The sequence below is a fragment of the Anabrus simplex genome, chromosome 4, assembly GCF_040414725.1.
Source record: "Anabrus simplex isolate iqAnaSimp1 chromosome 4, ASM4041472v1, whole genome shotgun sequence".
NCBI classification, from domain to species: domain Eukaryota; kingdom Metazoa; phylum Arthropoda; class Insecta; order Orthoptera; family Tettigoniidae; genus Anabrus; species Anabrus simplex.
In genome coordinates, this window is record NC_090268.1 from 215,419,321 (window position 1) to 215,447,128 (window position 27,808).

The 27,808-nt window shown below is 39.8% G+C and overlaps 1 protein-coding gene across 1 annotated transcript in view; it reads right to left on the reverse strand.

The window, feature by feature from the left end:
• The window catches only part of Fatp1 (Fatty acid transport protein 1), a 323,268-nt gene that overhangs the window by 147,851 nt on the left and 147,609 nt on the right, over positions 1-27,808 (reverse strand). The gene's annotated exons all lie outside the window — the stretch shown is intronic.

Below are 27,808 nucleotides of genomic sequence, written 5' to 3' on the forward strand. Positions count from 1 at the left end.
AATGGCATTACTAGCATCGCTCATATCTCAGTCACTTTCATATTGTCAAAGCCAAGTATAACACAGAGACAGATCAATGAAAGTAACAAAAGTGCTCTAGCCTATACCAGAAGACATAGTGCACTGTAAACACTAGGTTCCGCCAGCAAAGGCACAATCAGAACCTAGAAAATGGAAATTTAAAGAGTGAATCCCGGCAGACTACTCAAACACAGAATTCAAGTGAAGTGTCTGGCATTTCTTTCTAGTAATAGGCAAGGAACAATTCATTCGGTTGAAAAACTCCATGAAATTGCCACTAAAACAAACTCGTACGAAAAAACTCAGTACATGGAAGGAACCGTACGATACTTAGATGGACAACCTTTGACAACTAAATTCGGCAAAATTTCTCAAGAAAACTACCTAGGAAAAGTTATTCAAACCTCTGGGTTAAATCATGAAGCAAATACAGAGAGAATCTCTAAATTACAAAAAGCCTACCGAATCACCGGGAATACATATTGTACCGGGCGGTACACCTCTACACCGTTTATTTAAAAGTTGCGCCAGTTGAAACTCCTCTTCTGGAGGAAGGTTGAACTTTATCTATTCTATTAATTCTCTACTTACTCAGAAGATGTCACCACATGGAAAATTTTGAGTTTTTGAACTGTGTCACTTTTGATGTGTTTTTTTTCCGCTTGAAGTAAGAAGTGCGAACTTTCTCTTCTAGAGGACACTACTGAAGATCAACAATAGTGCGACCTAGTGCGAAATCAAAGAACTATTTTGTTGGAGAAATTTTTATTTCAAGAGTTTGTTCTTTGTTAAATTTCTTTCTGTCATGGTTTAAGTTGGCTGTATACCCCTCCTTTTCCCCTTATTTTGGATCTAGCCAATCCCGAATTTCTTTAATTAATTTTCCACCAATAATGTGTTTCTTTTCCTCTATGTAGGGGTTTCTTTTCCCGAACCAATAAAAACTTTGAGGGAGGGTGTTTTATTTCCCCTAACGCCTAGAATCTTCCGCGAGAGGTTATAAACTGCTGATTTTGGGGTCTCCGGGCCACTTCTGTTCCATCTTTCAGTGTATTAAGTACATAGCAGGAGGCGGGAAGCGCCTCTTTCCTCGGCAGCGATCTACTACCAGGTAATGGCCTATTAATATCTTCTTTTCTTGCTAGGTCGGCAGTTTAACTCTCGCGGCGGGTTCGAAGCGTTTTCCATCATGTAACCTTTTCCTAAAATGTAACTACTCTTTTCTTCTATTCTCTTGTAAAGATACATTATGGGATAGAGAGTGCTAACCCTCTCGAGTTCCCACTCACATCGTCTTGAGGTGAACTTATTTTTCTCAACCAATTCTCCCGTAATGTAATGTAAATTGCCATTAAGTCACCTCTGCAGTATGGGATTAGCCCTTGTATTAACGGCCTAGTGCCAAGTAGGTCTTAAGCAAAGTGTATTAGGAGTGCAAGTTCGCCTCCTCTCAAGTTGTATTTTGAGGTCATGTATTAATCTTTTCTCACCTAATAGACCTCAGTAGGTTGGGTATTTTACCCCTGTGTATATGTCCTTTGAGGATAACTTGAAAGTTGAGTTTGGTGTGGCCTGGGAGAGGCTTAACTTTAAGAGCGAGTGGCTCTTTTCTAAGACTGAGAGTTGTATGCCTCGAGGAGGCTTTGCTGTGTAATTTGGAGCAAGGGCTCCAGGGTTTGATTGGGGTCTTCTGCCCCTTTTGTTGAAATTGGTATATCGTAAAGTTGAGCTAGTTGCTCAAGAATTGTGTTTTCAGGGCTCGAAGCCCAAATTCTTTAATCCCTGTAATTGTACATTTCAATTTGTATTTCGGCTACTAAGTACCTGTTCTATTTGTTGTTACCTAATTTTGAAAAGAAAATATAACCTAATTAAATTTTGAAATTTAATTTCTCTTTAGTAGCTTGAGACCTATTCACCACCAAGCACCTTCTTTCATGCTTAACTACCACAAAACCCGGTAACAAGTGGTAGCAGAGCGTGGTTGAATGGGTCTCAATTTAGCCCCTTTTGACGGCTAAACATTGCTTTGATTCGAACTCTAATAATTGTCTCAGTTGCTGGAATTTTTTGAGTTTTTCAAAATTGTTCTGTCATCATGCCCGGCCCTCGCGATGTTCTCCTACTTAACTATTTGCGCAAAGAGGAGTTGATATACGAGTTAACTATCAGAAATGTGCAATCTGGAGGCACGGTTGCAATCGACACCAACAAGCTTAGAGAGTCCCTTGATTTGCCCATTTCCATCCCCAATTTGGGAGAGAAAGAAATTGATGAGTCTCTTTCCACGATCGTCGAGAATATTACTGGGCTAGCATCTGTAGTCAGCTTTTTTGATGAAAACGATCCGTCTCCTAATCAAATTAAGCGTGTGCAAGGCAGGCTATATCACTTTTCAAATAGAGTTAATGATCTGTTGTCTCTGAAGGTGAATGACGTTCAGAGGAAGCAAGCTAATACGCTCCTTGAAACTATCTCTGAATTGTCTAGTAAAGTCACTCAATTGTTAACTGGGGAAGTTCCTCCCAAATCTGATCAGCCCACCGTTGTGAATGTAAGTAGTGAGGAAGATCCTGCTAAGGGAGAAGGCAATAGGATAACCGTTGCTGCTCAAACTATCTCTGCCCCATTGGACAACGAGTCTGAACGCCGCACATCGTTGAACAATGTACGTGCTGAATTAACTTCCTTGCCATTGAAACCTTTACCTACTATGTCGCCCGGGTTTAGCAGCTTGCCTCATCCATTGGCAATGTTGCTCAGAGGTATATCCAAGTTTTCCGTTAATACCACCAGTGACGTAATTTCATTTTTAAGATTTCTAGTGGAATTTCAGGATCATGCTCTTGTTTTTTCTCTTTCGCCATGTCAAATTTTGCAAATTATCTATCCGTATGCTATTGGTATTCTCTCTGATAAAATCGTAAGAGCCATTGCCGAGCAATCATCTATTGAGGATTTCCATGCCCATTTGCTAGCTAACTTCATCCCGGCTAGGGCCAGGTCCTCCCTGATTCAGAAGTACTATTACCGTGTACAGCGCTTGGATGAAAACTTGGCTGACTTCATCCAAGACATTAAGTTTTATACTAGGGTGTTTGCTCTTCACTTCCCTGAGGATCAAATTGTACAAGCTATTGTGGAAGGTATTTCACCATCCTATAGGTCATATTTGTGTTTCGCGGCGTGCCCGCAAACGTTCTCGGAACTTGAAGCATTGGCAGTCTCAGCGGAAGGAGTTAGATACGCCGATTCTTTGCGTGTCGCGAAAGAACCCCCGCCTTCCTTTAGTAACACTCGGCCTCCACCTCGCCGACCAGTCAATCCCCGTAAATGTTATGCTTGCGGGTCGCCTGACCATCTGCGGAATAAGTGTCCTCTGATCAAGTCAAGTGGGACAAGGAATGGAGCAGGGTCATCACAAGGCTGTTTTAAGTGTGGGGCCTTCTCACATATCGCCAAGAATTGCCCAAATTCAAATAGCACCCCCTCCTGCTCAACTTCTGGTGCAAATTCCAGCTATGCCAATAATAAAAAGTGACTAGTGGCGTCGGCTGAGCCGACTAATCCATCTTCCCGAGACTCAGCCCCTAGTAAACAGGTTGTAAATGCAGAGAACGACCAGCCTTCAAATTCATCGTTCGAATGCCCTAAAGAGTGTCTTAGGATTGCGGCGGATACCCCCGCACCTGTTCCTTTTCTTAAGATTGAGTTAAATAACGAGCCTATAACAGCTCTCTTAGATTCAGGCAGTGTTTGTTCCATTATTTCGGCTGATTGGTATTCTAAATTGAAATCTGTTTGTAAACTCCCTGACTATGTCTCTTCTCCTGTTCAATACGTTTCGGCTAATTCATCTCCATTAGAAATTCTAGGTTCCTTACTGGTCAAAATTCGTGTTGTTAAGTTTACATGGAAAGTTAAATTGTTTGTGGCTAAGCAATTGTCTTGCCCCATTATATTGGGAGCTGACTTTATTTCTCACACTGGTCTTGTGCTCGATCTGCAGTCTAGGTCGTGCACATTCAAATTTGCTTCTAGTTGTAAAATCCCACTATTAAAGTGTAATTCTGTGTCATGTTCATCTATTTCGCCTACCCAGGATGAGATGTTGTTAGACCTTAGACATCTACCTGAGGAGCAGGCTGATAGTATTCGCAAACTGTGTCAGTCGTTTCCCGAGGTGTTCTCTGATACTCTTGGTGTTACTGACCTTATTGAATACAAAATTGAGGTCACGGATTCTATTCCTGTCCGTTTTCCACCGTATAGGCTATCTCCACCTAAAATGAAGGCTCTGAAAGAAATCATCGATCAGATGTTGAAGGATGGTATTATTAGGCCCTCTAAGTCAGCGTATTCTTCGCCTATTTTTCTAGTACCGAAACCTCAAGGAGGCTTCAGGCCTGTCATTGATTACAGGGCTCTCAATCGGAAGGTGGTGTTGCAATCTGTGCCCCTTCCCGACCTTCATTCTTGCTTTTCATGGTTTCGTAAGGCCAAGTTCTTCACCATCTTGGACTTGAATCAGGCCTATAATCAAATTCCCCTTGCCGAAGAGTCTAAACATCTTACAGCGTTTGCCACGGACTGGAATTTATATGAATACAACCGCGTGCCTTTCGGGCTCCCCACGGGGGCAGCTGTGCTCACTAGGCTACTAGATAGGGTCTTCTCCGACATCAAATTTGAGTACTTATATCACTACTTGGATGATGTCGTCGTATTTTCCGAAACCTTTGAAGAACATCTAGATCATTTGCGAGAAGTTCTCAATCGCCTTCGTAAGGCTGGGTTAACTGTTAAGTTGTCCAAGGTTGCCTTTGCTAAGCCCTCTATGTCATTCCTAGGGCATATTGTGTCACCTGATGGTGTAGCAGTCGATCATTCTAGAACACAGGCCATCCGTGATTTTAAACCTCCCAAGGACATTAAAGGTATCGCCAGGTTCATTGGCATGGTGAATTTCTTCAGGAAGTTCATTCCTAATTTTGCTAATAGAGCGGCGCCCTTAAACCTTCTTCGTAGGAAAGGCATCAAATTCGAGTGGGGACCTTCTCAACAAGCCGCTTTCGAAGATCTTAAATTAGCTCTCTGTAATGCCCCTGTACTTGCTATGCCTGATTTCTCGAAGAAATTCATCGTCCAAACGGACGCGTCGTCGTCAGCTGTAGCTGCAGTCCTTCTTCAAGAGACTGAACTAGGGAGGCGTCCCATTGCCTATGCATCTAGGACTCTATCGGTTCAAGAAGCAAAGTACTCCATATATGAGCTTGAAGGTTTGGCAGTCTTATTCGCCTTAGAAAAGTTCCGTCTCTATCTGGAACACGTCAAATTCGATCTGGAGACAGATAATCAAGCCTTAAGCTGGGTCTTAGGTAGGCCGCGTCGTACAGGTCGTATAGCCCGTTGGGCCATCCGTATTTCTGCCTTCCAATTCGATGTACGGCATATCAGAGGTACTGAAAATGTGGTTGCTGATGGACTCAGCCGTATGTTTTCAAACGACGTTGAGAACCATGAACCGGTCGACCGTTCATCTCCTCCCGAGTCCACACTATTTGATGTTAATGCCATTTTAACTGATGCCCCCATGCTCTTTAGGGATATCGAGAAATACCAACGTGAAGATCCGACGCTGGCTCCGATAATGGAAACCCTTTCTTCTGGGGAGCATGTCGTCCCTTATGTTCTGAGGAATGGTGTTTTATGTTGCCCTTCGAGGCATGACAAGATGATGAAAGTTGTCGTTCCAGCTGTTCTCGTCCCTATGATCTTCAAATACTATCATGAGACCCCATTGGGGGGGCATCTGGGTATCTTTAAAACTTGTGAAAAGATTCGTGAAATGTTCATCTGGAAAGGTATGGACGGTGAAATTCGGGAACTTGTAAAAGCTTGTAAATCTTGTTTGATCAGTAAACCCACCATGTCCACTAAAGTAGGCCTTTTGTCTTCTCATCAAGCGTCGCGCCCCATGGAACGCCTGTATATCGATTATGTGGGACCCTTCCCCCAGTCAAAGGGTAATGCCAACAAGTTTATCTTTGTATGTGTAGATGGTTTTACTAGATTTTCCTGGTTATTTCCGACTAAGCTGGCTACCGCTCAGTCCACCATTACCTGCTTAAATTCTATTTTTGCTTCTTTTGGTCCGTGTCAATATATCGTATCTGATAATGCTAAGGCTTTTACATCTAATTTATTTCGTAAATTCTGTTTTGACTTATCAATATCTCATGTAACTACTTCTGCTTATTACCCGCAACCATCTCTGGCTGAACGAGTTAACCGTAATCTCAGGTCCGCACTCATTGCCTATCATCATGAAGATCCTTCCAGGTGGGACACGTCCCTGCATTGGATAGCTTTTGCTTTGAATTCGGCGGTTCATGAATCTCACAAGTTTACTCCAGCTTCCTTGATGTTCAAGTTTGTTCCCAACTCGCCGCTCTCTAACCTCTGGTCTTTGAATGACATTCTACCCGAGACAATAGATCCGGATAACATTAAAGATCTTTGGAAGAAGGCTAAAGCCAATCTTAAAGTGTCTCATGAAAAGGTTAGGGAAAGGTATGATCGTGGACGGAGACCCACCACTTTGAAGGTAGGTGACCAGGTTATGGTCAAAAATTTTGTTCCCGCGGGCAAGCTTGCCCCCAGATTTCATGGGCCTTGTATCATTCTCGATTTTCTTACGCCGGTTACCTTATTGTTAAGTAATCCAGCCACCGAGAGGATATTTAGAGTTCACCTGTCCCAGGTGAAACCGGTGTAATTTCTGTGTTAACTTGCTTCATAGTATTTTGAAAGGATATGAAGGTTATATTTTTTTTTGAGTTTCACTTTTAAGGCATTCTGCCCCTTCTGTAATATTTTGGTTTTAGATGTAAGCCTTATGTAAAACCTGCCCCGACCCATTAAACTGCCATCCTGTTCTTGCCACGGCCATTACCACGCTCCCGTCTCCTGCTCCACCTTACACTGTGGCTTCATAATAGTAAATGCCATAGATATCTACACGCCGCTGGCCCCTCAACCTCTCCACAAGCCTGTACCCTCAAAGAAGATGATTGTCCAACACAATTCTGCCGCCTAGCTTTAATGTTTCAGCGCCCCCGCAGCCGCGCAGCGCCGTGCAGCGACTGGGGAGGGGGATGGGCCCCCTCCTCTCCAGCGAGGACGACATGTGCACGGCGAGCCGGAGCTCACCTCCCGGCCAAGGCTGATGTGCGGCGCACGACCTGCTACATGCCCGCAGCCTGTATCTGTTCACCGCGGGCGCGGCGTACTTCAACACCTCTGCTCCCCTCATAGTGCGGGCGAGCGGTATCTCAGGGTACTTGAGGGGTCCGAGCGGCCCCCGTTGGACGCAAGCTGCAATGGCCGGTCCGGCCATTCGACTCAATCTACATCAACTACATGGACAGTCACCTTAAGCGATAACTACATATGGGAATTTAACAACAATATTTGGTGGACATTGCAAAACTTTTCTTCACTTTTAAGCATTAAAGGTTTATCTTCAGAAATTCAACTACTACAACAGAAAAACTTTACTGCACCTGCAACAACAAAATTTTGAAATTGCAACCAACCAAATTACTAAAATCTTATAAATGCTTCCGCAATTAATCTTAATATACACATCAAAACTTGGACCTTATTTTGGAAACAAAGCTTATGTTTTTCTGTGTTACCCCTTGGAGGAACTTTGGGGGGGGGAGGTCTGTACCGGGCGGTACACCTCTACACCGTTTATTTAAAAGTTGCGCCAGTTGAAACTCCTCTTCTGGAGGAAGGTTGAACTTTATCTATTCTATTAATTCTCTACTTACTCAGAAGATGTCACCACATGGAAAATTTTGAGTTTTTGAACTGTGTCACTTTTGATGTGTTTTTTTTCCGCTTGAAGTAAGAAGTGCGAACTTTCTCTTCTAGAGGACACTACTGAAGATCAACAATAGTGCGACCTAGTGCGAAATCAAAGAACTATTTTGTTGGAGAAATTTTTATTTCAAGAGTTTGTTCTTTGTTAAATTTCTTTCTGTCATGGTTTAAGTTGGCTGTATACCCCTCCTTTTCCCCTTATTTTGGATCTAGCCAATCCCGAATTTCTTTAATTAATTTTCCACCAATAATGTGTTTCTTTTCCTCTATGTAGGGGTTTCTTTTCCCGAACCAATAAAAACTTTGAGGGAGGGTGTTTTATTTCCCCTAACGCCTAGAATCTTCCGCGAGAGGTTATAAACTGCTGATTTTGGGGTCTCCGGGCCACTTCTGTTCCATCTTTCAGTGTATTAAGTACATAGCAGGAGGCGGGAAGCGCCTCTTTCCTCGGCAGCGATCTACTACCAGGTAATGGCCTATTAATATCTTCTTTTCTTGCTAGGTCGGCAGTTTAACTCTCGCGGCGGGTTCGAAGCGTTTTCCATCATGTAACCTTTTCCTAAAATGTAACTACTCTTTTCTTCTATTCTCTTGTAAAGATACATTATGGGATAGAGAGTGCTAACCCTCTCGAGTTCCCACTCACATCGTCTTGAGGTGAACTTATTTTTCTCAACCAATTCTCCCGTAATGTAATGTAAATTGCCATTAAGTCACCTCTGCAGTATGGGATTAGCCCTTGTATTAACGGCCTAGTGCCAAGTAGGTCTTAAGCAAAGTGTATTAGGAGTGCAAGTTCGCCTCCTCTCAAGTTGTATTTTGAGGTCATGTATTAATCTTTTCTCACCTAATAGACCTCAGTAGGTTGGGTATTTTACCCCTGTGTATATGTCCTTTGAGGATAACTTGAAAGTTGAGTTTGGTGTGGCCTGGGAGAGGCTTAACTTTAAGAGCGAGTGGCTCTTTTCTAAGACTGAGAGTTGTATGCCTCGAGGAGGCTTTGCTGTGTAATTTGGAGCAAGGGCTCCAGGGTTTGATTGGGGTCTTCTGCCCCTTTTGTTGAAATTGGTATATCGTAAAGTTGAGCTAGTTGCTCAAGAATTGTGTTTTCAGGGCTCGAAGCCCAAATTCTTTAATCCCTGTAATTGTACATTTCAATTTGTATTTCGGCTACTAAGTACCTGTTCTATTTGTTGTTACCTAATTTTGAAAAGAAAATATAACCTAATTAAATTTTGAAATTTAATTTCTCTTTAGTAGCTTGAGACCTATTCACCACCAAGCACCTTCTTTCATGCTTAACTACCACAAAACCCGGTAACACATATAACAAAAAATAAAATAAAAAATCAATATCTAGGAAAACAAAACTAAGGAATTATAATACAGTAATCACGCCTGCAGCTTTATATGCATCGGAAATCTTAATCATTAAACATTAATCAAACACCTAGAAAAGTAAGGGAGGAAAATTCTACAGAAAATCTTCGGCCCAGTTTGTAGAGACGGAATCTGGAATGAAAAGGAAATCTCAGGAAATATATTTTCATGCCGAAAAAATCTCACATAGCTTCCGAAAAAAGTGATTGAAATTCTGTGGGCATGTTCTCGGAATGAGCGAGGACAGAACGACTGAAATAATTTTCAACCTTGCCCTTTCATTAAAAACCAAGGAAAAGACTTAAAAACATATGAAAGGAGTGCAAAGGAAAGGGACTAAGTTTAAAAGATAGAAGATCTGGTGGATTGTGCAAACGTGGTCCATAGTCGAATGAAATAATAATAATAATAATAATAATAATAATAATAATAATAATAATAATAATAATAATAATAATAATAATAACAATAATTGTACCGGAGGTACACCCGCTCCGTGTATTCAAATTTAGCGCCTTTTAGAAGGCCACCTGTGACTTGTACTTCAAACTACGTGGTAAAAGAAGTTTGAACATTTATCGACAGATGTCACTACTATCAACTTCTATGCGCCCTCTGGGGCGAGGATGAACAATTAATTTTCAATGTAATTTTGTGTGTTAAGGTTTTCTAAACTGAATTGTTTATAGTTTGTTCTTGGAGTTCTAAAGTTATCTACACTGCTATCTCTTCTCGCCAACTCAGTATTGTAACCAATAGGGAATGTTGTACATTTATTTAATTTACCAAAGAGAAAATTTTGATATTTATTTGATTGTCCAATGAAAATTTGGGGGAGGGGGCTGTCAGGGCTTCGGCCCAGAGAAATCTGGAACCTTCCTCTCAGCCATAAAAGCTGGGACCGTTCGGGCCATGTTACCTTTTCGATCGCTCCAGTAAAGAGCTTTAGAGTGTGCTCGTAAAGGAGGCAAGGGAAGGGCTGCCTCGTCCACCGCCGGGAGGTCCACCAGCTCAAGGTATTGGCAGACTCCGTGTACTGTAATAGTCTCTGAAAGATAGTTTGAGGGGAAGGTGTCAAATTCTTTCGTAATGTAACTTATAACTTATTTCTCAATGTAAATTTTCAAACTAGTCTCAACCGAACTTGGGGGAATAAAGAGTGAGAACCCTCTTGTATTCCATCTCAACTTGATATTGAGGTGACTATGATTTTGTAATCTTTAAATCTACCTCTTAATTTTTTGAATTAAAACTTTCTCTCCATCTATTCACCTCCGTAGTATAGGTTTAGCTTCTGTAACTTCGGGCCATAAGCCCACATAGGGTTATAATTATGTCCTGGTGACTCCAAAGGAGTGCAAGAGTTCGCCTCCTAACATTTTGATTTCGGCCACTAACTTTAACGTTTCGTTTTTAAGTCAGGCCACGTAGAATGGGTACTTGTTACCCCTGTTAAGGTCGACTTCTATTATTCATTTTCTTTGAAGGTAAATCAGACTGTTGAGCAGATACGACAGTGAATACTGTTTAGTTTTGGTGAAAGGTAGATTGTGCCTTTAGAGAGCTGAACTTGTAAATTCTAGAGAATAATCCCGTAGTGAGTAAATGTGTGGAGCAAGTCGCTCCTTCTGCTGATGTAAAATTTGGAGCTCCGTCTCTTTGAGTATGTACTGAAGGGAGCAATGGCGCTCTTGTTACATTAACATTTTGTAAAGGGGAGCTTCAAGCTCATGTTGTTAAATTGTTATAGATTTCCTTATACTGTTTCTTGAGCTCACAAGCTAGACCGTGGACTTGATTATTTGTTATTTGCTTAGCAAAGTGCAAAGTTTAAACAGAAAAGAAGAAAATCAGGACACAAATATTTTCCAAATTTTAAAGTTTTAAATTACTATTTAATCTCTCTCTACCATGCCCGCACATTCTTTCACCTCTGTCCACCACGATATCTCCGTAACAACAACAACAACAACAACAACAACAACAATTCATTCATTATCATTATAGACTGTTATACCTTTCAGCGTTCAGTCTGCAAACCTCTGTGAATTTACTAAACGTCGCCACAATCCTCGATTTGCAACTAGTTCTATACCTCTTATCTTTAAATCGTTAGAAACCGAGTCTAACCATCGTCATCTTGGTCTACCTGTACTTCTCTTACGCTCCATAACAGAGTCCATTATTCTCCTAGGTAACCTATCCTCCTCCATTCGCCTCACATGACCCCACCACCGAAGCCGGTTTATGCGTACAGCTTCATCCATCGAGTTCATTCCTAAATTACCCTCTATCTCCTCATTCCGAGTACCCTCCTCCCATTGTTCCCACCTGTTTATACCAGCAATCTTTCTTGCTACTTTCATGCCTGTTACTTCTAACTTATGAATAAGATATCCTGAGTCCACCCAGCTTTCGCTCCCGTAAAGCAAAGTTGGTCTTAAAACAGACCGATGTAAAGATAGTTTCGTCTGGGAGCTGACTTCCTTCTTACAGAATACTGTTGATCGCGACTGCGAGCTCACTGCATTAGCTTTACTACACCTTGATTCAATCTCACGTACTATATTACCATCCTGGGAGAACACACAACCTAAATACTTGAAATTATCGACCTGTTCTAGCTTTGTATCACCAATCTGACATTCAATTCTGTTGAATTTCTTACCTACTGACATCAATTAGTCTTCGAGAGACTAATTTTCATACCCTACTCATTTACAAGTTCCAGGCACAATCTGCTATTAAGACCAAGTCGCAAGCATAGGCCAGACTGCTTACTACATTTCCACCTAATTGAATCCCTCCCTGCCATTTTATATCTTTCAGCAGATGATCCATGTAAACTACGAACAGCAAAGGTGAAAGATTGCAGCCTTGTCTAACCCCTGTAAGTAACCTGAACCAAGAACTCATTCTACCATCAATTCTAACTGAACCCCAATTGTCAACATAAATGCCTTTGATTGATTTTAATAATCTACCTTTAATTCCATAGTCCCCCAGTATGGCGAACATATTTTCCCTCGGTACCCTGTCATATGCTTTCTCTAGATCTACGAAACATAAACACAACTGCTTATTCCTCTCGTAGCAATTTTCAATTACCTGGCGCATACTGAAAATCTGATCCTGACAGCCTCTCTGTGGTCTGAAACCACACTGGTTTTCATCCAACTTCCTCTCAACAACTGATCGCACCCTCCCTTCCAAGATGCCAGTGAATACTTTGCCTGGTATACTAATCAATGAGATACCTCGATAGTTGTTGCAATCCTTCCTGTTCCCTTGCTTATAGATAGGTTCAATTACTGCTTTTGTCCAATCTGAAGGTACCTTACCAACACTCCATGCTAATTTTACTACTCTATAAAGCCATTTCATTCCTGCCTTCCCACAATACTTCCCCATTTCAGGTCTAATTTCATCTATTCCTGCTGTTTTATGACAATGGAGTTTATTTACCATCCTTTCCACTTCCTCAAGTGTAATTTCACCAAGATCATTTTCTTCTCCCCATGAGCTTGACTGTTCGCAACACCACCAGGATGATTTCCGTTTACATTGAGAAGATGTTCAAAATATTCCCTCCACCTCTCCAGTGATTCCCTGGTATATATTATGAGTTCACCTGAATTATTCAAAACACTCTTCATTTCCTTTTTCCATCCCCTCCTAAGATTCTTTATTACTGTCCAGAAAGGTTTCCCTGCTGCTTGACCTAGCCTTTCCAGGTTATTACCAAAATCTTCCCACGACTTTTTTTTGGTTTCAACGACTATTTGTTTCGCTCTGTTTCTTTCATCTACGTACAAATCCCTGTCTGCCTCGGCCCTTGTTTGGAGCCATTTCTGATAAGCCTTCTTTTTACGTTTACAAGCTCCTCTCACTTCATCATTCCACCAAGATGTTCGCCTTTTCCCATCTTTACACACAGTTGTTCCTAGTCATTCCCTTGCTGTTTCTACTACAGCATCCCTGTATGCCACCCATTCACTTTCTATATCCTGATCCTGCTTACTGTCCACCGTTCGAAATTTCCCACTAATCATATCCATGTACTTCTGTCTAATTTCCTCGTCCTGGAGATTTTCTACCCTTATTCGTTTGCAGACAGATTTCACTTTCCCTACCCTAGGCCTAGAGACTTAGTTCACTACAGATCAGATAGTGGTTTGTATAATCGAAAAATCCCCGGAAAACTCGTACATTCCGAACAGATTTCCTGAATTAGAAGTCGGTTAAGATATAGTCTATTATGGATCTGGTACCCCTAGCCTCCCACGTGTAGCAGTGAATAGCCTTATGCTTGAAGAATGTATTCGTAACTGCTAAACCCATACTAGCACAGAAGTCCAGCAAACGCTTCCCATTCCCATTAGCTTCCATATCTTCACCACATTTACCAATCACCCTTTCGTATCCTTCAGTTCTATTCCCAACTCTCGCATTGAAATCGCCCATTAGCACTATTCTATCCTTGCTGTTGACCCTGACCACGATGTCACTCAATGCTTCATAAAACTTGTCAACTTCATCCTCATCTGCACCCTCACATGGTGAATACACGCAGATAATTCTAGTCCTAATTCCTCCAACTGCCAAATCTACCCACATCATTCGCTCATTTACGTGCCTAACAGAAACTATGTTGCGTGCAATGGTATTCCTGATAAAGAGCCCTATCCCAGCCTCTGCCCTTCCCTTTCTAACACCCGTCAAGTACACTTTATAATCTCCTATCTCTTCCTCGTTATCTCCCCTTACCCGAATATCACTTATTCCTAGCACATCCAGATGCATCCTCTTTGCTGACTCAGCCAGTTCTACTTTCTTTCTTCCGTAAGCCCCATTAATACTGATAGCTCCCCATCGAATTCCATTTCGTTTGCCAATTGTTTCCAAGGAGTCTCTCGCCTGTCAAATGGGAGTGGGACTCCGTTACTCCCATACGTGTGAGGCTTGCTTAAAATGTTCTGAGCTCGGTAAATTCATGAAGCAGGATGCTACCCTACTTGCACATAGTCCAAGTGAGGATCTCTCCTCTAACGGGTTATGGACCACCGGTGAATTGCATAGTCCTAGACGCCTGAGCACAAGGAGGGCCATGACTCAGAATAAGTCCAAGATGCCCACTCCCATTCCATAGCAACTGGTATCCCGACTCTCAGGACCACTTACTAGGCCACTCAGCCGTTGCCCATGGTTCACGAACTAGAATAATAATAATAATAATAATAATAATAATAATAATAATAATAATAATAATATAAATAACAACAATTGTCCGGAGGTACACCTTCCCCGTTCAATTGAACTGCGCGCCTGTGATGTAAACCCTGAACTGTGTATCTAATGATGTTTTGACTTTTAGTCTTAAGATGTCTCTACTATCGACGTATGTGCCCCCTCTGGCGGGAGGACAGACAATTAATTTTTAAGAAAATTTTCTATTGTACAAGTTGGTAAACCTTAAAATAAATGTTTGTAGAATGTTTTTTATGTGCTGAGGTTGTCAGAGCTACTTCGTCTTCCTTCTTCCTTAAATTAACCAATCAGTAATTTTTGTATATATATTTCTAGCCAATTAAAATTTGGAGTGTGTACAGGCATTCTGCCTAGGTCAAGAGAGTTCGAGAACCTTGCCCCTGAGTTCCTATATAAGCTGGGCACTTTTGGGTCATTTTGTTTTCTTTGTCGCTCCGGTCTTAGAATGCATACAGTGTAAGTGGAGGCAGGGGAAGTTTTCCGGTCGACGGAAGGCCCACCAGTTCAACGTGATGCAGACATCTTTTAAATACGTGATAGCACCAGAAAGTTAACTTGAGGGGAAGGTTTCAAAATTATTTCTGAATGTAAATTTCTAAAGTGTAATATCACCGTTTAAATGTAAATATTAGGCAAGTCTAAGGACTCTATTCAAATCCCTGCTGGGAAATATGTAACTTAGGGAATAAAGAGTGTTCACCTTTTCAAGCTCCATTCAATTTGGTATGGGGGTGACTGTAATTTTCAAAATTCCTAATTCTTTAACCATTTTGGAACTTAATATTTCGCCATCTAGTCACCTTTGTAGTATAGGCTTAGCCTCTGCAATTTCGGGACATAACTCCATGTAGGATTTTAAGTGTATTTCAAAAGGAGTGCAAGAGTTTCTCCTCCTAGTACTTTGTTCATGGCCGATTGCTTAAACTTTTTTGTACACTAAGGCCATTTAGAATGGGCACTTATTGCCTCTGTTTAAAGTGTCGTTAATTGTGGACGAGTATGTAATAGACCATCGAGCTGAAATGAGAGTAAACACTGTTTTGAAGTTTATTTAGTGTAAATTTCTGATAAGAAACTTGTGCCTTTGAAAGGTTGGAATGTGAAGATTTTGGAGCTTAGTCTCATATGGTGTAATTGTGTGGAGCAAAAATGTTCTCTGAAATATTGTACCTTGAGAGCTACCATGCTCATTCATTTGTAAACTATTGTATCGAAAATCTTCTTCTTGGTACCTGATTATTGATTTTAAGTTTTTATTTCATTTAACTGTTATTTGTTGTTGTTCACTCAGATTATCTATCAAATGTTATAATCAAAGTTTAAAGTCAACAAATGAAGGAAAGAAATAACATTTCAAAATCTGGTGTTTTAAATTATACTCTCATGTTTTCTCTGTCCACCCATGCACGCCCGCACCTTCTTACACTTCTGGAACCACAATATTTCCGTAACAAGTGGTAGCAGAGCGTGGTTGAATGGGTCTGGACAAAGCCCCTTTCGATGGCTTTTCGTAGAGTTTGGAATAGAATTCTAGACATTTTTCTGTTTCCCGATTTTCTATTTTTTTCAAAATTCTCTGTCATTATGTCTGATGCTAGAGAAGTTCTTGCTCCTTGGAATTTACGGAAGGGAGAATTTATTTACGAAATCTCAATTCGAAAGGCCCAGTCTGATGACACGGTTGCAACAGACGCATCTAGGATGAAATATTCTTTAGAGTTACCCATCGGTATTCCTGTGTATGGGTAGAAAGAAATTGGTGATTCTCTATTCACAATCACTGCTAAAATTACTGAAGTTGCCTCTGTTGTTAGCTTTTTTGAAGGAGGTAAACCCTCAAATCAACTTAAGCGTGTTCAAGCTAAGTTATTCCATTTTTATAATAGAGTGGGGAACCTATTGCCTTTGAAAATTAATGATGAATATGCTAGTATTGCTAACACTCTGCTTGAACATATTTCTGAGTTGGAACGAACTTAAACATAAGAAAACTTGTGTGAGCCGTGAACCGCAGAGTTCAATGCAAAAGATAGCCAATACAATGAAATATCCCAACTAGAATGATATTCATGGTGAAAAGGGATCAGGGCTGATCGAAGATTACGGTTAACCCGCTCTCTAGTTTTGAAAATGCACAAATATCCCCCTAATGGGGTCTCATTGTAATACTCGAAGATCATAGGCACCAGAACAGCTGGAACCTCAGTTTTCATCTTCTGATTGTGCCTCGAAGGGCAACACAGAACCCCATTCCTCAGAACATAAGGGACAACATGTTCCATGGAAAAAAATGGTTTCCATAATAGGAACCAGCACTGAATCTTCGCGTTGATATTTTGCTATATCATGAAATAGCATATGTACCATTACGTTACATTAGCGGCCGTAAATATCATGGAAACAGTGGACAAATATGGCGTACAACAGCTTCAGGCAATGTGCAAATGCACAGAGTAGAGATATAGTAAATCGATATCGACCGGTCGCAAAGAAAAGAATCTCAAGATTAAATAATGATGGACCATAAAAAAATTTGAATGGAACCGATTCTTGACTACCTTGAAAGAAAAGTTACGAATTGGAGAGGATCAGCACAACTTACTGAAGGAGAAGAAAAAGATTAGCGCAACGTTAAATATTAAAGTATCAGTATACAGACATCATTGAAGACTGCATCTGCAAAATATCGGCAGGAAAAGCGAAGATTTGAAGGAGAATATTTATTACTGCAACAGCCAAATTCAGAAGCGAAAAGAGACTACAGCCGAGTCGAACATTGCCGAAATCAGTATTATAGCGGCAAATCTTTGCTAAGGAAGGCATAATTTATTGTTTCCAAGTGGGAGACAATATCTGTTTAAGCTAAAGAGATAACAAAAAGTAGGCCGAATTAAATAAATTTCCAAATTAAGGAAGAAATTTACGACCAATACGAGAATCACAAGACAATTATTACGTATTGAGTAACCTACTATTCACCAGTGAAATATGCATTCTACCATGTATTTGTTCTTTTATCATTTCATGAGAACTGGTGACAAGATGGAGTCAGCTTAAACAGATGGAATTGGTCGCTCAAGATGAAATAGCTCAAGCCAAGATTCCCAGCCGGAGCCGCAGATGACGTAATCTTTGGACTGCAAGGGCTGCCTATTCCAAGATGTCCTAGACCAGGAGAAATCCAGCAGCAAAATCCCGTTACGAGATAAGTATTATGAGTTGCATCGTATTGAATTTGAAATCAGTTGATGAAAAATATTTATATGTGTGCAGGAGTGCTAAAGTATGAGATTTAGTGCCAATGAACGGATATTAGAGTATAAATGCCAATTATTAACCGATGATATGTGCCAATTTCTGCAGTATAACTATGGTGCTTATGAGATGATTTTAGGTTAATGGAAACAAGATCAGATTGAGCATTTGTGCATGTTTAGTGCCAATCCATACGAGTAGACCGTGAAACGTTAAACCAGTTGTGGTTGTAGAAAATGCATGCGAGATACGATGAGGTCAATATGAGTTGAAGTCATGGCCAGTATGATAATTGTATTGTAAGGAAATGTTGAAATATTACGGAGTTGCAGTGTGTGAGAGAATATTCAGGCTATTAAGTAGTTCTACCGTAACACAGAGGTTATTTAAATGGAGTTAAATGAATGTGTTTTTCTAAATATGGAGGTATATATAAAGGAAATGGAAGATTAATGTGGCAAGATGTAGTTAGAATGAGGAGATATATTTTCTGTTCGTTGCATGAGAAAGGGATAGCTGATTGAATTGCGAATTCCTGTGTTACATATGATATTTATATTAGGACTAGCAAGATACCCGTGCTTCGCTACGGTATTATACTGAAATTTATAATTGAATGCTTATTGTTTTAGATACATAATCCGCCGAAATTCGCGATCTGACTCGTTTTCTGCGAGAATCCACCAAAATTCCCGATCTGACTCGTTTTCTATTAGATTACGGCACGTTTCCTCCCATTTTTCAATCTTCCTTTCCAGCAATCGATTTTGTACTTCCCGGTCTAGTCTCAGGTATTCCTCCCGGTCAGTTGGGTCCGTAAATCTTTGCCATCTTTTCCTATAATCATTTTAATAACGTATAAATTCCTTCAGGAGATCCGGCGTGGTGTCATATTGGGTGCTTTGGCGGCACTGAACCCGCAGCCGGACTGCATTCTTAGTCATTACCCGTCCAGGAGCCTTTTCCAGCGCGGTCCGCACATTTGACGACGGTCCGGAACATTATTATTATTATTATTATTATTATTATTATTATTATTATTATTATTATTATTATTATTATTATGTGTTGCTGGACTGGCTGATGACAGGGAAAACCGGAGTATCCGGAGAAAAACCTGTCCCGCCTCCGTTTTTTCCAGCACGAATGTCACATGGAGTGACCGGGATTTGAACCACGGAACCCAGCTGTGAGAGGCCGGCGCGCTACCGCCTGAGCAACGGAGGATACTTATAAGTACATTAAGAACAGTAAAATCAATTGGTCTCACCTCCTTCTACACCCCACCGCCGTTAAGTTTATTTACCGCCACCCCCGCCCCCCCAAAAAAAAAATTAACAGAAGGCTTGTTTCTTTATGTTTAAAGGAGATTCCATACACCAATGTTCACGTCTATTGCCTTCAGTTTTGAGATATAAGTATCCCCATAAAAATAATTTATTTTTTTCACTTCATTTCACACTACTCTTCCCCCCCCCCCCCCTCAAGTGAATTTTCCCGCAAGAAATACTTGTTTCTTTAATAGTAAAAGATCTTCTAAATACCAATTATCACGACTCTAACTTCTTCAGTTTTTGATTTATGTGTCCCCATGAAAGAAATTCAATTCCTTTACACTCCCACCCTCCAAGATGGTTTCCCCACCGAAACGCGTTTATCTTTGTTTTTAAAGGAGATCTAAATACGAATTTTCACGTCAGTAACAACTTTAGTTTTTATTAGATGTGTGCATTCTCATACAATTAAGTCAATTAAATTTTCAATTCTTTCACCCCCCCCCCCCCCTTCATTGGATTTTCCGAGAATACGTCTTTCTTTACTTTTAAAGCAGATTGCAAATATCAAATTTCACATCTGTAACATCTTCATTCTTGAGATATCAGTAGCCTAATTAAATGAATTCAACACCATTTTCAGTCACTTTTACCCACCCCCCACCACCCAAGTGGTATTTCCGAAAACTAAAAATACACGATTCGTTATGTATAATAGAGATAAAAAATACCACTTTCACTTCTGTAACATGTTAAGTTTTTTAGATATACTGTAAAAATTCTCATTTTAAAATTTCACCTCTTTTCAGTTCCCCTTAAGAGGAGTTTCCAAAAACAAATCACCTATGTTTCTTTACATTTACCGGAGATTCCAAACACCCACTTTTTACGTCTGTAACATCTTACGCTTCCAAGATATTCTGTAGATATAGCCTTTCAAAAAATTCACCCCAATTTGTCACTCCTGTTTAACCGCCATTAATTGGATTTTCCAAAAACTAAAAAATACGTGTTTCTTTATTTTTAAAGGAGGTCACATATACAAATTTTCAGTTCTGTATTATCTTAAGGTTCTGAAATATAAGTATCCTCATTAAAGGCATTCAACCCATTTTTCACCCTTTTACACCCCTCCTATTGGGATTTACAGGAAACAAAAGAATACGTGTTCCTTTATTGTTAGAGGAGATTCTAACTACCAAATTTTACATCTGTAAATTTTAAAGTTTTAAGATGTAGACACTCTAATTTTTAAAAAGTCACCCCCCTTTTCACCCCCCAATATTTGAATTTTCCAAAAACGAAAAATACGTGTTTCTTTACTTTTAAAGTAGATCCCAAATACCAATTTTCAGGTCTGTAATATCTTCAGCTTCTGAAATATAAGTAGCCTCATTAAAGGCATTCAACCCATTATTCACCCTTTTACACCCTTCCTATTGGGATTTTCCGAAAACAAAAGAATACGTGTTTCTTTATATTTAAAGGAGATTCTAAATACCAATTTTTATATCAATACACTTTAAAAGTTTTGAGTTATAGATAAACTCATTTTAAAAAATCACCCCCTTTTCACCCCCCCCCCCCCGTTAATTGGATTTTCCAAAAACAAAAAAATACGTGTTTCTTTATTTTTAAAAGAGATTCCAAACACCAATTTTCTGGTCTGTAATATCTTCAGGTTCTGAGATATAAGTAGCCTCATTAAAGGCATTCAACCCCTATTTCACCCGTTTCACGATTCCTATTGCGATTTTCCGAAAACAAAAAAATGCGTGTTTCTTTATTTTTAATGAAGATTCTAAATACCAATTTTTACATCTGCAAACTTTAAAAGTTTGGAGATATAGATTCACTCATTTTTAAAATTCACCGCCTTTTCACCCTCCCATTAATTGGATTTTCCAAAAACAAAAAATACGTGTTTCTTCATTTTTAAAAGAGATCAAAAGTACCAATTTTCAGGTCTGTAATATCTTCAGTTTCTGAGATATAAGCACCGGTATCCTGATTAGGCATTCAACCCCTTTTTCACCCTTTTTCACCCCTCCTATTGGGATTGTCTGAAAACAAAAAAATACGTGTTTCCTTATTTTTAAAGAAGATTCTAAATACCAATTTTCACATCTCTAAACTTTTAAAGTTTTGAGATATAAACACACTCATTTTAAAATTTCACCCCCCTTTTCACCCCCTTAGCGACGGAATATCCGAAAATCCTCTCTTAGCGAGCACCTACATCTTAATATGAATATATCTCCAAAATTTCATTTCTTTATGTCCAGTAGTTTTGGCTCGGCGATGATGAATCAGTCAGTCAGTCAGTCAGTCAGTCAGTCAGTCAGTCAGTCAGTCAGGACAAGCTACTTTATATATATAGATTAGCACTGCAAGTGAAGGATTCAGGCCATGCTAAGTTGAGTGTATGACTTGAGCCAAGCATAATATGTTTCGTAGTGACTTTCAAGCTGAAGGTATTGATAGGTTACGTGTTTGTTATACGTTACGTAATATAAATATACAAGAATAAAATGGAGTCTCGCATATATATAAATTTGAAGTTCAGCGCGTCAACGCTAATATGAAGAACGGTTTTCTTTGACAAAATCTTGGCACAGTGAAGAGATATTTGAGAATAAGTAAATATATTGGCATATGATTAGGAATTCGTGGCACGATTTTCGCAAGTTAGACTGACTTACTATTATATCTATGGCACTCTGTAGTAAGAATATTTGGTTTATTATGTACATATGGTGGTGTACAGTTTTAATTTATTCAATTTTGGTTATGATAGGAATGCTAATAACTGTATTGGTGTTTTTGAACCCAGATTTAAACAAGGTAATGCTTATCTCGTAACGTGATGAGTCAGAAGTGAGAATCCAAACAAGAATCCAAACAAGTATCCAAATAAATTCGGACAAATAGACCGAAAAGAAAGATGAAACCTAAATGATGCCCCAAAGACAATTCCAAACAATATTAACAGGAAGATATTCCACTCCTCCTTGATGAATAAAGTTTTGGTCCCTACTTTTCCCCATGAATCAACTTAAATACTGAAAATGTGATATATTATTGAAGGTTAACGAAAATGTAAACAAATATAATGATAATTTAAAGATTTTCAACTAGGTTTATCTCAGAAGTCAAGAATTTAAGAATGATCTTTGTAATTTCATACGATTTTCCTTTCTTTATTGCCGATGGATGCATAATATTCCATTTTATAATATATTAGCATGCTAATAAACTAGATATAGTATTAATATTGCGTTTCTATTCCTAAAGTAACTTGTAATACGTAGTAGTAAGATAATATATGGATCAATTGAATTTGTTTATGCCGAATACTAAGCGTTGATCAGGCAATATCCTAAATGTATGGAGACTAAATGATTGGTTGAGCATATAGCTACTCTTCAACGGAATCTACGACTTATTTAGAGTATATGGGAATTCAATGAAGGTAATTTACCCTGAGAAACGAATATGCACCATATTGTTAATGCTCGTATTCATACATGATATCCCAGTTTTCATGTAAATTGTCCGTAAATGATATAATACAGAGTCTAGGTATGATTTTCGACCCGATGTTGTGAATTTTGTAGCCGGAGCAATGTTTAAACAGGTGTATATTTAATTAATGCTCCAACGCGGCGTAATAGAGGAAGTCACCGCGGGAACATTAATAAACCAAACGGTGCACATAGGAGCATCAGTCAAAATTGCACTAACACCTTATATAGAAACAGAAAGAGAAGAACTTTCCTCCGGGTCAACAGAATTGACCTCGTACGGCTTAATCCATCTGCGACCACATTCTCGGATCCCCGAATGTGTCGCACGCCAAACTGAAACGCCAAAATTCGAATAGCCCAAGGTGTGATTCGCCCTGTACGACGTGGCCTAGCCAAAACCAAGCTCAGAGCCTGATTGTCTGTCTCTAATTCGAACTTAACATGTTCAAGATAAAGACGGATTTTTTTCAAGGCAAATAGGACGGCCAGTCCTTCTAACTCGTATATAGAGTCCTTGGCTTCTTAAGATGATAATGTCCTAGACGCATAGGACAGTCCCAGATAATTTCAGGGAACTGTGAAGAAAGGTCAATAATAACCTTAAAGCCTATCATGATAAAGTGAAAGAGAGCTATGATCGTGGACGGAGACCCACCAATCTAAAGTTCGGAGATAAAGTCATAGTAAAAAGGTTTAGTACAACAGGCAAGCTTGCTCCCAGACTTCATAGACCTTCTATTATTCTGGATTTCTTAACGCCGGTCACCCTCTTGGTGAGCAATTCCGAAACAGAGATAATTTTTCGGGTTCATCTGTCCCAAGCAAAACCTGTGTGAAGTCTGTGCTTTTCAGTATAGGGCACCAAGTAATGGCATTGTCAATTTCATTATATTTCTTTCCTTAGCAGCTTAGTCATGTAAACTTTGGTCTAGTAAGTTTAACTAAGGAGGCCTTCTGCCCCTGTTAATGGTGAAAATTTGTAGATATTTGTGTTTGGTCGAAACGGTATTGTAAATCTTTTATGTAAAAACTTTCCCTTCAATTATTTATTTTCCTGTCAGTCATTACCTGCCCCTGCCTCCAATCCTGAGCCAGAAATTCCGTGCTCTTATCCTACATGTCGCCAACCTCAACAGCTCCATATTAAACATTGTCCATAAAATCAGTTACTGTCGCCCAGAAATTAATTGTTGCAGTGCCCTAATTTCAACTGAGGCCGTATCGTAACCACTGGCGAGAGGTGTCGGCGCGGGGTAAGGGCCACTGCTCATTCCGGCCAAGTCTCCTTCTCAACGGCCAACTTGGGCACCATCATTATTGGTTATGGCTTGGATGCTGAACCCCAACCGCTCCCTCCATCATTGGGCGGAACTATGTTACTTAGTCCTTAGTGACCATCACCATGGCTACCCCTCTCAAGGTAGCGGGATAGAGGTATCTGAGGGTAATTGAGGGTCCGGGGGACCCAATCCCGACATCGGCAATGGCGGCCGCTCTTGCCGTCAACCTTGGGCACAACTGGCCGAACTTCTACAACTTCATAAATTACATCAGTATTTCTCTAATACAAAATGCTACGTAAATAGACTCGCCATCAAGAAATTTACTAACTTTGATCTATAATTTCAAAATTTTCAAAACTTTTTTTTTGCCGCAAGATTTCAGTCTGTCCGGATGACAAAGGAGAAATCCATATTTCAGTGCACTCATTTGAAAATCTTAATTTGCTTACACAGTAGTTTTCTACTGGACCTACTTCCAGCTATTAAAAAAGGAAATCCACTTTTTCCTTTGTGAAAATCAAATGATCATAAATATGTCTCCCGGTCATGGCCATCCATCAACGGCTGCTAATTTCAGATGACAACCATCCATAAGACATAGCCTGCACGGTTGCTAGGTAACATTGCCTGACTATCCATCCATACCTTACATCACTGGCTGCATGGTTGCTATGGTTACGCTTCCGTGACACATTTTGTCGCGTTACGTTACACACATTTTCGGATGACTCCCAGCTATAAGACCTTTATGTCAAAATAATCCACGGTTCCTCTTTCATTTGCGATCACACTTTTACTGGAACAAACTCTTGAATTGGTGGTATATGTTGCAGTACGATGGTTTTGCAGCCACGTCTTCATATTTCTCAGGCTTAATTCGGTCAACTGGTGATGTATGAACATGACGTCGGCAACGAACAGTGACAACCTTAAGTGATGGCTGATAATGTTATTCATCTAGCTGAACCTTCGATGTTCACGATTACGAGCGTAGCTAGAGAGTTAAAACTCACTGACAGAATGGCGAAATTAAAAAGAAAAGAAGTCAAAGTTGAAGGTATACGTGAGAAATCATAAGGCATACTCTAATGAGCGGAGGGCGTAAGGCGTATACCCGCGTGTGCCCTCGACTACTGATATTTTATAACATCCCCACATAGTAACAACATAGTTTGTTCACACTAAAATAAACTAGATATTTAACTTCTTTTCTTTTCTAGATTCCTAAACAACAACAAATCGTATTGGATAACAAGTAAATTTTCCGAATTGTACCTCAATTGCAGTCGAGAGGAGTTTCCGCAGCCAGACTTAAGAGCCCCTTCTTAATATTAATATCAGAAAACACCACTAGATGATTCAAGGACGATTTCAGTTACAAACCACTAAATTAAGGATAAAAAATCCACAAAAAATTATCAATAGGACAAATAGCATCTATCTAGAAGAAGAAGAAGAAGAAGAAGACACAAACGTTAACACAGTGACACACAAAGGCTTCTTTAAAAAATGTCCGTGTTATTTCAAACAGCTTGTCCATTGGGTATCTTGTAGGCCTACATACAAATTATCTTTATACCTGAAGATGTCAAACATAGAGGGACGAAACATGTATAATTACGTGTTGTTCTGTGTTTGTTCTTCATAAAGTTATTTGCTTTACGTCCCACTAACTACTTTTATGGTTTTCGGAGACGCCGAGGTGCCGAAATTTTGTCCTACAGGAGATCTTTTACGTGCCAGTAAATCCACCGACACGAGGCTGACGTATTTGAGCACCTTCAAATACCACCGGACTGAGTCAGGATCGATTCTGCCAAGTTGGGGTCAGAAGGCTAGCGCCTTAACCGTCTGAGCCACTCAACCCGGCGTGTTTGTTCTTGATATAGACAAAACAATAATAAGTATACTAAAAAAGGTGGAAAATCTCTCAATTACAATTTAACGTCAATACGGATTCTTGACAATGAAGTTTATGAATAGGGAACATGCATGATCCGGGGTTTTAATTAAAAATATGCTAATCTGATTCAAAATTGCATGCAGAATTCAAAAATGTGATCAGAATGTACAAATAATAACTCCAAACATGATAAAAATCTACGAAAATGTCACGTCACGCAAGTACGCGATCTCATTGGCCTGACGTCATCGTACAGGTTGACTGCATTAGCAGACGAAATAACACATAGTGTGCTGTGAGAAGCAGGATACACTTCGCGTATTTCTACTTTACGTTAGTGTCTAGTATGGTTAAATTCGAGGTCTATACATTGGATAATAATCTGAGTGGTATATTTTAGACTTAAAATGAATCCTGCGCAGACAGTGAGGCAGAAAACTTATAAATGGTGTAGAGTTCCGATGTGCAATAGCACATCGCATACCATACCAAACAAATTGTTTATAAACGTTCCAAAGACGCTAAAACTAGGGAGAAATGGATTTTGGCGAGCTGGAGAAATGCTGGTGATATATCGGAAAAGTCTACAGTTTATTTTTTTTTTGAAGATTTTAACGTAAGATGAATTTGTTTGAATTTTCAAATCACTTTTCCATGTCAGCTGTTCTAGTGGTAAAACTTTAAATTTTAATGTATGATGCTTTATTTAAATGCTTCAATTATATCTTGGAATGTGAAAGTAATAAACAGTGCATTAAATAATGCTGATTATTAAAGTATTCTCCAAACCTAACCTATGTTTTGGGTGATCCATGTCAAGATAATAAATCAAAGGGGTTATGAACCATTTTGACAGCTCTAATTCTACCAATATATCTTGGCATGGGACAGTTATGTATGTCTTTATTGAAGAGCTTACTTGGTAAAGAAATTTAGGCTATATCTAAATACTCTATAATGTAACAAAGAATAGGCGTGTACATCATGAAAGGAAACAACGTGAATTTAACAAATGTATAACTCTACACAAAACCAATGCTTGTCTGTTGGGGTCTTATAAGTTAACAATGCTCAATTATAATAATTATCATAATATTAATGAAATAAATAACATAATTGCACACAGGTGAAAATAGTGATGTAGGTGTTTAAAATATTATCCAACTTAGCCTAACCGAAGGGTAAAAATACCGCGCGAGTTGGCTTGCGGTTAGGAGCGCGCAGCTGTGAGCTCGCATTCGGGAGATAGTGGGTTTTGAACCCCACTGCCGGCAGCCCTGAAGATGGTTTTCCGTGGTTTCCTATTTTCACACCAGGCAAATGCTGAGGCCCCAAAGACATTCCTGTATTGAGCGACTAAAATGTCACCAGGACACTTTTCTTTCCTGATATGCTCAGCTTGTTAAAAGCCAAATGTAATTAATGTTACTGGCTTCACGCCCCGCTAACTACTTCTACGATTTTCGGAGACGCCGATGTGCAGGGATTTAGTCTTGCAGGAGTTATTTTACGTGCCAGTAAATCTACCGACACGAGGCTGACGTATTTGAGCACCTTCAACTACCACCGGACTGAACCAGGATCGAACCTGCCAAGTTGGGGTCAGAAGGCCAGCACCTCAACAGTCTGAACCACTCAGCCCGACTTGTGAAAACTAGATGAAGTCATATTTATCTTTATCATGTTTAACTTTTTCCCTCCACAAAGATATTTAATTCTCTTTCATGGGCCCCGGAAGTGGGTAAGCCAGTTGTCCCAACCATAAATATATATTTTTTGGGAATGATAGATTATAGCCCTATAGTACTATGCTCTTTCTTTCTTTCTTTCCTTCTTTCTTTCTTTCTTAATCAGTTTATCCTTCAGGGTTGGTTTTCTCTCGAACTCAGCGAGGGATTTCACCTCTACCACTTCAAGGGCAGTGTCCTGGAACGTGAGACTTTGAGTATGGTGATGCAACTGGTGAGGAGGGCCATTACTTTGCCCAGGCGGCCTCACCTGTTATGC